This window comes from Pyrus communis, chromosome 8 (genome assembly GCF_963583255.1).
Source record: "Pyrus communis chromosome 8, drPyrComm1.1, whole genome shotgun sequence".
Classification (NCBI taxonomy): domain Eukaryota; kingdom Viridiplantae; phylum Streptophyta; class Magnoliopsida; order Rosales; family Rosaceae; genus Pyrus; species Pyrus communis.
The window spans coordinates 23897296-23909634 of record NC_084810.1 but is presented as its reverse complement, the minus strand read 5'-3'; the positions used below and the strand labels follow the sequence as shown (position 1 = coordinate 23909634).

Sequence of the window (12339 nt, the reverse complement as noted above, 5' to 3'; positions counted from 1 at the left end):
AACAAAGGAATGCAGAAAGTAACACATCAAACAGTAGTCGCAAGAGGGCAATAGTAAGGGATGAAATGGCTAAGCAATTCTCTATTATGACTAAAGCTATAGCCGATGTGGGACCTAAGCTTGATGGTCTAGTTCATGCACTATCAACCGATATAAACCTAACAGAAATGCAACAAAAACTTGATGGTGAGTTGAGCAAAATGGAGTTTTTGGCTCCCATGGAATTATTTCAAGTCACCAACTTCTTGGCCAAAGAACATGACCTTCTGAGGGTCTTTTTCAACATGTCTGATGAAGGGAAGAGTGCATATATGACTACTTTGTTGCAAACTTGGGTGCATAATGATGTCTAAGTGATGTTCCAAAGAATGTGAATGCTAGTTTTTTGCTAATGCTATGACATGCTTACTGCCATAATGACATATCAAGGAAAATTGTAAATGTTCTATAAATCTAATGACTGAGTAGATGACACCATGATGGTGAAGAACTACTTTTTGTTGATATTATAATGTTTAGGTAGGTTGGGAATATTTTGTTGACAATTTGATGTGTAGGCAGGTTATGAATATTTTGTTTATAATATGATGCCTAGGCAGGGTATGACTAGTTTGTTTAGGTTGGTTATGATGGTTAGATAGATGTACTTTGATGTAAAATATTAACTTAAATGAAGTTATTTCCTACTCTTTGTTTGTTCCTCATGTTTGTCCTTCATTTATTTACTATTATACAAAATTCACGCTAGCCCCAATCCTTCGCAGCTTTGGAGTACCTGTTCTGAGACTCATTTGTGATAGACTTCTCCTTTATCCTCTGGTTAACAACCGACAAACGATGGCTCACAAAACAACTCCAGTCATTGGAAGTATTCCATGAATCAGTAACTTCAAGAAACACTGAAATGTTGCATGGTGGCTGAGACGGCCCTGATACCACCAAAGATATGGAAAATTTTCATCAGTTCACTCTCTAAAACACAAGATGAATAGTTGTTATGTTGTCTAACACATTTATAAAACTGTATCATTCCACCATGTGGAATTTCAAACTGTTCATGACATACACAATCCTAAGAACAAAATGAGCACGCCTAAGCATAGTTCAAGTAACATCGAGCACAAAGAGCAGGTTATAAACAATATACGCAAATCATGGTGGCTTACACTATCTTGGCTAGCATTAATACATATTTGATTTAGGACAAGAACATTTTAGTAATCATACTGGTTTATATTCCGATTCTGCTGAATTAGTAAACAGCTTTATAGAATTCTATTCCGATTCCAGAACATTTAAGTAAACATTTTCAACAGTAATCCGATTCTGACTTCTCCTCATTCCAACTCCTCCTCAATTCAATTCCTCATCTTTTCATTATGGTTACGTAAACGCGCTATTAGTTATTAGGCTCCTAGCCTCTTGAATTAGGTTAATTAATTAACCTCTAAAATGCTCATAAAAATAATGTCCTAAGGATTGTATTTTACAACCAGAGTCCAGATCTTTATGTTTCCGGTTTATTAATAGGGATAAAAAAACGTATAACTGGTTTATTGTTTTAGTTGTGTGGTTTTGCTTCGCTCTATTTTTTTCTTTTTTGGGTTATTACATTCTTAATGTTTTGTAGATGTCTTTGATGTACAATAGAATTTAGCTTATAATATCGTTTGTATAAATGATTGAAATTAAAAGTTGGCTAACTAAATTGACTTAGGGCCAGTTTGGGATTGCTATGATTTTATTTTATTTTATTTTAAAAACTGCTTATGCAGTGCCCAAAAATAGTCATTGCAATTTGGTAAGCTGTATTTTTAAAAGTGTTTTGAGTAAGAAAACTAGTGTAAAAGCGTTTGATAAATTTTAATGTAAAAGTGATATAATTGTATATAATGACAAAAAATGACATGATAGTGTGGGTGACAACAACAATGGTAACAAGGGCAATGGTTGTGGTGGTGGTGGTGGTGGTGTTGGTGCCAGTAAGGGATAGTGGTGGTTGGGCTACAAAGGTAACAATGGTGGTAGGGGCAACAACAATGGCGATGATGGTGATTGCAATGGTGGTAGTGGCTGTTCTAGTTATGGTTTGGTGACAGTGGTGGCAATTGTGTTTATGGAGGTGGTTGTGCCAGTGGCGGCAACGATGGTAGTGGCAATTGTGGTTATGGTGGTAGTGGTGGCGGGTATGGTTGTGGTAGTGGTGATGGCGCGGTTGTGGTGTGGTGGTATTGGCAACAATGATGATGGTAATGGCAATGGTGTAAGAAGTTAGGGTTTGTAGTTGTAGGTGGTGGTGGTCAATTTGTTCTCCAAGGACAAAATGTGTCTAAAAGGATAAATAATGTCTTTTTTAAGAATTAATGGGCATATTACAAAAACTAAAAATATTCATTAAAAACTCAACTCCGCTTTTTATTAAAGCAGTTTTTAAAAGTAACATACATGTATGCTACTTTTAAAAGCTATCTGGAGGCTATTGCTTTTAAAGTAAACATGATATTTTACTTTTACCAAAAACTTTTTAACTACTTAACTTTAAAGTGAAATAATTTTTGGTGAAAAAAAATAACACCAAACTGGGCCTTAATTTGCAACAATTATAGCAAAAACTTAGCTTAAAAATAAGGAACCCCATGGAAATCCTCTTAACCAGTATAGTTTTGTTTGCATCAAAGTTTAGCATGTGAACGTTTTTATTCTTAAGAACTTAGGAAGTTGCCTAAGAGCTTAATTCAAGGAATTAAATGGCATTAGATAATAAGAAATCTAAGAGAACTTATGTCCTATAGGGAAAATATTATTCTATTGAAATTTCTTGAGAATGATAGCCATCATATCCCGAGTTATATGCAAAGGGTTTGACCTTATGAAAAACAAGAACTATACAACTTTCGGTGCTCAAACATCTAACTGGAAATCTTCAAACTTCCTATTTATTATTACACGGCCAACTTCTCTTTTATTTTTTTATCATTCATCGAATGATTCAAATCGTCAACTTGAGTTGGCAAACGGCAAACCTTCTACTGCATACATTAAGATACAGAAATGCAGAGACTGGCCGCCCCTCGTCGTGGGTTGATTTAGTCGATGACATACGTACACAACAACAATATTATCGCTTCTGTATTACGCTATATATGTCTTGTTTTAGAGTAATTCCTCACCCTAAATTACACGTATTGCGGAATTGGTCCAGAACAATAATAAAAAAGGCTATATATTTTGTGCTTTGAATAAAGGAGACCAAAGTCTTAAATTAAAATTACAAATCAAATGATGTGTCGCTAATAAGAAATAAACACATTAATCAACGCTAAAGTAAGGGTAATGCTAGGGAAACTAAATTTGTAGATAAAGTTTTGGAAATTAAGGGACATGAAAGTTGATGATTGGTTTATTACGTAAACGCAAACGTGTTTATTCCTATTAGTACACATTATTTAGTTTGCAAATTTAGTCTGCTTAGCATTAACCTTAAAGTAATAATGCAATCATCAACAACCATATCTTTTGATTTACAAATTTAGTTTAAAATTTTTGGTCTCCCCAGCATTACCCATAAGTTAATTATGCATGCATATTATATACATCAGACAATTATATTGATGGAACAAGTGGCAGATGCAAACTAGCCTTATCCGCCCCCAAAACCCAAAATAAAACATAAAATAAAATTTCTCTATAAAAGCACTCAAACTCCTTGATCTTCACCATCACTGCTTATCAATTGGACAAGAAACTAACTATACCTATATTGTCATGGCTGCCCTTCAATCTTTCCTAGTATGTATTGCAGTGGTAGTTTCCATTACTGTAATACCGACGTCTGCACAACTAAGTGCTGGTTTCTACAACAGAGTGTGCCCTCAGGCACTACCAGCCATTAGAAGAGTTGTCAAGCAGGCCATCTTTCGCGAGCCACGAATCGGAGCCTCTCTACTCCGCCTTCACTTCCATGACTGCTTTGTTAATCTAATTAGAGTAAACCATATTGGGTGCATTTGCATACATTGCGCTTGCCAGAATTGTCTTTAGTTACGAAATTGTTCATTTATTTAGTGGCTGAAATATTATTATGTTCATGGTTGACTATGTACAGGGTTGTGATGGATCAATTCTACTTGATGACACTCCGAGCTTCACTGGTGAGAAGACAGCTTTCCCAAATGTGAATTCAGTAAGGGGATTCGACGTGATTGACGATATAAAAAATGCAGTGGACAAAGCTTGCAAACGCAGCGTGGTCTCATGTGCTGATATATTAGCAGTTGCAGCTCGTGATTCTGTATTCCTTGTGAGTACATTCATAACGCTGGGTTCATTAATATTGTCTCAGTATGCGCATGTCAGTATATATCTTGTTAAGAATAAATGCTGACATTATTGAGGTTATTAAGCGGCCGCAATGCAAAATATATTACACTGACATATCGTTTGATGCATAAATTTGACGATTCTAACAGTAATTCTTTTTTAACGAAATTTATGTTCGTGTCTGTTGTTTTTTAGCTGGGTGGACCTCTTTACCAAGTCCCGTTAGGAAGAAGTGATGCAAGAACTGCAAGCTTGAATGATGCAAATAGAAATCTTCCACCCCCATTTTTCAACTCCCACAGCTTCTCTCTAACTTCAAATCTCATGGTCTAGACCTAACGGACTTAGTTGTCCTCTCAGCCGCCCACACCATTGGACTAGCTCGGTGCACCACCTTCCGGGCCAGAATTTACAATGACACCAGCATAGACCCCAGCTTCGCAGCCTCAGCGCAACAAAATTGCCCATCAAGTGGAGGAAATGACAATACATTGCCACTAGATGCAACTACAAGGAGATTTGATACCGTCTACTTTAATTCCTTATTGAAACAAAAGGGTCTCCTCCATTCTGATCAAGAGCTATTTAAGAATAATGGCACCGATAGTGATAAGCTGGTGTTTAAATACAGCAGGAACCCATTTGCTTTTGCTAGAGACTTTTCAGCCTCTATGATCAAGATGGGTAACATCAAGCCTCTTACTGGGAATGATGGAGAAGTAAGATTGAACTGCCGGAAAATCAATTAGTGTGTGTTGTTGTCATGATTAAAAAGATACATGTTTTTCATGATTTTGCAATGTAGCATAATCTATGATCATGCTATATATTGTACCCAAAAAAATGGGACTATTTATTGAATAATATGGAGATTGGCCTTGAGATTAGAATGCTACATGTACATGGTATATACCTTTTTAGTCCAAGCTCTTTTCCATGTTGATATAGAACACGGAAAATATCAGGAATTTAAAGTTATAGATCCAACCATGGTTAAATCCAAGTTGATTATGATAAAGTAAAAATTTCATTTAATTAATTAATTAGTAGCTAGCCGTTTGATTAGTAACTTCTGATACTATACATGAACATATATAAATGAGAAATTAGCACTAATTAAGGTCCACACACACACACACACACATATATATCTTGCAAAGACATTATCAACATAAGTAGAGATCATACTTCAAAAGACCGCATTGCACCTTTATGCAATAGAGATATAGAACCCAATAATATAGTATGTCTCACCTCTTAGATGTATTACAGTGTGATATCCTAAATGTGTTCTCCCTAACATGTGTAGAGTCCGTTAAACAAAAGAAAACTACTTATCTTGTCAAACCACTCTAAAAGGCCTGCCAAAGCTAATAACTTTTATAACAACTTTTATGTAAATGATGAGTGAGGATTCAAACCTAAAACTAAAACTTTAGATATCGAAATAAATAATCTTAATTACTTAGCTCTAAGTTCTTTATATAACACAAAAGAAGCTGGAGATGTATTCAATTAAGAATTTGATGAATTCTAATAGAATTATAGACTCCCATAGAGTCTATGAATTTTAATAGATTCATATAAACTCCACATAAATTTTAATGGATTCACATAGATTTCACGTATGTGGATTTAAAATGAATTTTATACGAATTTTTTTTATGGAGTTTACTGGATATTTATATCATTTACAGAAGATCAAAGGTCACAACGAGCATGCCAAAAGAAAAGTAGAAAAGAAAGGAAGATTTCTACGGTGATGAAAGGGTGAGGTATTGGCAAGTACAACATATATTGGGTGATAATGAGTCCAAGATCAAGCAAGGAAATTGAACAAATAAAAAAAGGATCAAGCAAGGAAATTGATGCTTAGAATTCGATTGAGTTGAATCGAAGGTTCTCTAAAACAAATAATAAACAAAATTAGCTATGAGGAGAAGACAAGAACATTGTTGATTACAAGTTGTCTTCCTTGAAGAGAAAGGAGATAAAAATTTGGCCATACAGAGAAGACAAAAAAATCGAAAAAAGAAGTTTGTAGATTTCTTGACATGTTACCTTTACGTGTCTACTTAGAAGAAGAATTCGTTCATATCTAGGTCTGCTCATATTTTGTAGACGGAGGAATCACGATGAAATCTTAGGGGTAGAGACATGATTTGTGAGGGCTTTTGGTATTTATATTTTCCACTCTAGAATCCACCAAAATCCAACTCCTAAATTCCTACAAATTCAATGAATTTTGAATATAACAAGATTTTGAAACATTTTTAAAAACTTGAGATTGAATACCATCAGATTTTGATAGACTCTTCAAAAATCAAGATTGAATACCAATAGAGTTTGATAGATTCATTTAAAATTTTAATTGAATATATCTAGATTTCTAAATTCTTTCAAAATTCATCAAAATCTTAATTGGATACACCCTAGTTGTGAGAACTAACAATAGTGTTACAAGCCAACTTCAAGCTTCATTCATTATATTAACTAGCATGTGAATTTACACATTGTTTGGTGAACAATACTTGGCTACTCAAAGATGAGTAAGAATTCATACTCAAAACTCTTAGTGTTTTAATCACAAAGTTTTGTGCCTATGATAAGAATCGTTCATACTATGAATCACATTGTAAAGATCATCTCTGCAAAAAATAAATTAAAACTAAGGTCGTTTAGTCAATCTATTGTAGCAAATACATAGACGGTTCATAATGCTTTTACCAATACCGTTCATTTGTTTTTAAACAGTTTGATGACTAAATGATCTTAGTTTTAATTTATTTTTTACAGCGGCGATCTTTATAATGTGATTTATAATTTGAAATATTTTGATTATAAGCACGAAGTTCTATAAATTTACAACGAACAATTTTGAGAAATTTTGACTAGAAGTTCCTACTCATCTTTAAGTAGCCAAATATTGTTCTTGTTTGGTGAACAAGTTTTAAAAATCTTTCCATCCCGCTCCTTTAGGCCTTTACTCGTTAGAGTGTTCGGTTCATAATTCATAATAAAATTGATTTCCTTTTATAGAAAATTCTATATATACTAAATCTCAGCAGATTGGCACTGTTCATTAACAGTGCCGTACCGGTTTCGTCCCTCAGTTTCTTCATGGTTTTTCTGCTTTAGTGGGATTGTGCAGTAAATTGGCCATTTTGCCCTTCATCATAGGTGTTGCGCGTGCCTGGCTGTTTGCTTCTAAGCGATGTTGACACGTTAGTCTGAATCGAAGAGTTCTCCACCGTTCCTTTTCGTTTTTGGTGAGGAAGGTGCTCGAAGGCTCTTCCATTTTCTTCCGTCGCTTTTTCCTTTCTTTCCTCTCTGTGCTTTTCTCCCCGCGTCAACCCTTCGTGTTTCCCTGCTTCTCTCGCCGCGTCTATCGTCGATCGTGTGTTGTGTGAAGAGTTTCTTTTTCCGGCTGATTGTACTGTTTCAGGTGGTTTCTCTGCTTTTTTTTTTATTTTTTATTTTTTATCTTTTTATCTTTTTTCTGATTGGGAAGAAAATTTGTGTTTTCAGTGTGGTTGTTTAATTTGATTGGGTTTTTTTGTTTCAGGAAAATTGGTGTGCGAATTTTAGGGGTTTTTTGTACAACCTTGCAAACCCCTGATTAAGGTCTGTGAGTTTTTTCTTTCAAATCTTTTCTTATTTTTTTCGATGATTTGTGTGTGGCTGTTCCATCTAATTCGATTTTTCGTTTTAGGAAATCTTGGTCTTCGAGGTTTAGGGTTTTCATCTAGATCGATTGCTCGATCGATGTAAAATTGAAGTCCTCTGTTTTTTTCTCTTTCTAGAACTCTGTTTTACTGTGTTGTTTCTGTTGCAGGTGGCGGTGTTTGCTTGGTTTTGTGCTCTGGTCTTAGAATTGAATAGTTTTTTTTTTTTGGTGGTTTCGTGCTATCTTGAACTCCAAGTGGAAAGCCCGGGGAACAGGAAATGGACAATCACAATTATTATCGGTTTTTATATTTAATATTTAACTCAGTTTAATTAATTAAAATTTTTTCATCAATTAATTTGAATTATGTGGTGAAATAATCATATATAATTAAGTTTATTAGGTTGCTTTTTTTTTTTTTTTTTTTTTTTTTTTTGGGTGTGTTTTAGCATGTGGATCAAATTTCAAGTATTTTTTAGGGTGGGTAAAAAGGTTGATATAGTTTATTTGTTGCAGAGGATATGAAGAAGTGGAAAGGTACCTGGTGGAATGCGAGTTTTGATGCTTAAGACAAAGAATGGTAACTTAGCTATTTCATTTGCTTTTTGGCTATTTCATTTGTGCTGTACAATGCGTTTTAGTTTTGTTCAACTCATAGATAGTTTAACCCATGATATGTCTTCGCATCGTTCTTGGATATCATTAACTACTCCTTGCAAAAGGTGAAACTGAATATATACAAAATTTTATATTTGTGCATCAATAGATAACTATGACTAATTTAAAGAAATTGTTGCAATTTGGTATCAATTGTGTTCAGTTGTTTGGAAGCATGACTATGTCTGCAAGAGATTTACTGAGGATCCAGATTGTATCATGTTCTGAATGAGCTTGAAAGAGGAGTTGCTCTTCATCTGACAATTGCATCGCATGTGAGTAATGTCTTCTGTTTTCGTGTCTAAATTATTGAGAATTAACTTATACAGATGAGGATTAAGTGATTTAAAGACATTGCATTTTAGAGTAGGTTTTGTTAATCTACCCGTGGTGGAACCCAGCTGTTGAGAGGCAACCATAAGATAGAATCCATCGGATAAGGCAGTACAAACTGATCAGGTACACATTTTTCTCCAGTTCTGCAAAGTGTTCCCAACTATACAAACCAAAAAATCTATGTTAATATCTCTAATATTTTCTTCTCCATTGCAGAATTATGAGATTGGTTTGGAATTTGATTATTTCAATTTGTTTTTCTGGATTATATTTCAAGGTCAGTTGCTAAACTCTGTCCTTTGTTATTGGTTTTTGTTATTAGATTATTCTTTGTTGCTTTGGATTTAAGCTATTGTTCAATGTCTTTTCATATGAGTTCTGCTTTTTGCATTGTTCTTTTTTGTTATTAATGTTGGATTGTTGGCTTATAAATTTAGAGTGGGTTGCTTTAGATTTTACTTGGAGTAGCTTGCGAATTGATTGCTGGGTTTTAATTTAGAGCACTATCTAATCAATGAAGGGCCAAGAGTTTCTATTTGAATGATGGTCCTAGATCATTTCATTCGTTCCAGAAATGTTTCTGAATTTGAAGACTTAAAATCCAGACTAAAGAGTAGCATTATCTTGGATTGCCTATCTTAGCATGATGATTTTAAATTACAACAGCTTTGAAATTTACATTTGGAGTGTATTTTCATGTACAGGACAAGGTGTGGATTAGATAGCAGGATCTGGTTGGAAGACAAGATTTTGTGAAAGAAAGGGTAAGAAAATGCTGATGAATTTTCTTTGTTGATCTGTGCATGTAAGAGCTCTTACTGATTGTTTTGTTTTCTTTTGGCCATGTAAAGGCTCTGTACATAGAGTTCACAATACATGCATAGTTTTTCTTTGTTCTAAAAATTTTAAGTTCCTATAATTCTTTTCCTGCATTTATGAATTCTAAATAAATGCAAATCATAAAAATAATCACAGTGGATAAAATTATTGGCTTTTATGCACTAAGGAAATATGGCAGCCTTTCAGCTCCCACCCAAGGGTTTTTTAAAGAATGATGTAATTAAATCAATTACATGCTCTATTAAGTATGTTTTATATATAGTTGTGGTAGTTGTAAGGGAATGAAATATTTATGCAGATAATTGGTAGTTTAAATATATAAAAATGGAGAATAATTATAAATGGAACACCTAGGATATTTAACATTGTTTTGTTTTGCATGTTTTCTCATGTTAGCACAGCTTTTGTTTATGCATTTTATTCAAGTGCTATTTTTTATAAGTGTTAATTTCGGGTTGTACATCTACATCTAACAATTAATTATTCGTTTGGAATTTGGTTGTTTGTTAATTTCATCACTACCTATTCCCTCAACTTCACCTAAACTGTTCTGCATGTATAAGATTTGTGTTCGTGCAAGTGATTTCAGACAGATTTCAAGCTGGGGTGTAGAGATTTGATTCAAATTGGTGGATTTGGGTAAGAAACTAAGAAACTCCGATATTTTCTTTTGGTTGTAAGATTTGAAATGGACATGCATGTGACTTTCTTTGTGAGATATAAGAAATTGAGAATTTTTTTGTTTATTGTTCTAGGGTGGGAGGGGTATTGATAGATATAAGAGAATTAGTAATTTTAATCAATTTGATAAATTAAGAATAGCGAGTTAGCGATCTACACAAAAAATTTGTTAATAAATTGGTTAATAGGTTTTCATTTCCATTTTATTATTAGCTCTAATGCTTTTGTTTGACTTATGTGTATGATACAATTGATACGTTCTGTGTATATGAGCTTGCTTGAAATATAGCTAGGAAACATCTTTCCATTTTTTAGAATACTTTGAAATATAGCTAGGAAACGTCTTTCCTTTTTTTATTTGGGCAAACATTTATTTCCTACACTGTTAACTTTCTTTAATGCTTGCTCTGGATTTTACAGGTTCTTTTAAAAGTTTGGCACTAAATTGCTTTTCTTTTCTTGGGTGCAAGGAAAATGAAGGAAGAAAAGGAATTAAATTCTGGATTTATCAAACACTTTGTAGATATTTCATGCATTTTTGCAGCTGGAATCTTTTGGTAAATACTTAACCTTTTAATCAAAGCCTATGTATGCCAATTGGTTTTGTGAGTAGCATCAAATAATTAATTGCTTTTTTCTTGGTAAGTGCTTAAATGTTTACACTTTCAGTTTACCAGAAAATGATAAATTGAGACAAAGTTGGAACCTAAATTACCTAATAAATCAATATTAGCAAACCCATGAATTATTTCGTGATTATCACAATATTGTTTCAATATCCTACTTTTGCTTGCAATTCTGTTCTCTCTAGGACATTAAGGTGCATTTTTGGTTTTTAAGTTTCACCGCCAGATAACAACTGTTTCATTGTGATCTCTCTGTGAGATTGGATATATGATTTAAAATTTTTGTTAACAAATGTTAATTGTGATTCAATTGTTTTCTCAATCATGTAAGGAGATGCAATCTAACCGACTGTAAAAGATGTCGACTATGTTGATCAAAAAATAGAAACTGCATGTCTGTATTATGACAGGAAATGGAGAGCAATCTGTCTCAGTTTTGGAATGTACTGGAATCAAAGAAGCTAACTCAAGGTGTTAACTTTGAATTTCCCCGAAATATCCTTTTTTTTATTAATTATTTAGATGTAGAAATTCTCCATGTTATTTTTATTAATTATTTATTTGGGAGTGAAGTGAAAATCTGTAAATGCGGATTTGTGTTTGTTTGCCCAGATGCTATTTCAAAGCTGGAGGAGGCATTGTTGATTAATCCTAGGAAATATGATGCTCTGTGGTGCTGGGAAATGCTTAAATTGCTTGCGCATTATGCACTCCGGACCAGAATGAGGCAAAGGTTCCAAAAGGTGTGATACTGCTTCCAGAAGGCTTTCAACGAGGTACTTCCACTTACAAATTTGTTATTCTTGGAATTTGTAATCCCGCAGCAACGCGTGGGCATTACTAGCTAGTTTAGACTATATACTAACCTGAGCATTTTTCTGTACAAAATATAGTTGACCTTTTCTTTTCACTTGGCAGTGCAACCTATTACTTTACAAACATTCACAACTTTTATTTTATATTTTTTTATTTAATCCAGGCTTTGTTTCTACACACTTTCTTTGACTTGGCCTTAGTTTTATGGTATATTTATTTATTCAATCCATGCTTTATTTATTATGTATCTAATTGAGTTATGTATCTAATTGAGTTGGCCTTAGTTTTATGGAAGGGATACTTGTTTGAAATGATGAAACGCGGGAAGTATATCATTTCTAAGGCAAGACTAATGATCAAGATTCTCATAGTTGTGAAGATTGAAGACAGAGAGAT

At 33.7% G+C, this 12339-nt stretch overlaps 1 long non-coding RNA gene and 1 pseudogene across 7 annotated transcripts; both read left to right on the top strand.

Annotated features, from left to right (window-relative positions):
• The first annotated feature begins 3765 nt into the window (after positions 1-3765).
• LOC137743682 (peroxidase RIP1-like) lies at positions 3766-5069 on the top strand (annotated as a pseudogene).
• A 2511-nt stretch (positions 5070-7580) lies between these two features.
• On the top strand, positions 7581-11981 carry LOC137742429 (uncharacterized). Of its 7 annotated transcripts, none has more exons than XR_011069392.1 (11): positions 7581-7765; positions 7886-7944; positions 8504-8567; positions 8808-8919; positions 9015-9103; positions 9197-9257; positions 9685-9744; positions 10410-10459; positions 10972-11058; positions 11459-11598; positions 11740-11981. It is a non-coding gene; the product is annotated as an uncharacterized lncRNA (long non-coding RNA). The 7 variants fall into 7 exon arrangements; XR_011069389.1 differs by having other exon boundaries at positions 8156-8567; positions 11538-11598; XR_011069390.1 differs by having other exon boundaries at positions 8156-8567; positions 11513-11598.
• Positions 11982-12339: the final 358 nt, after the last annotated feature.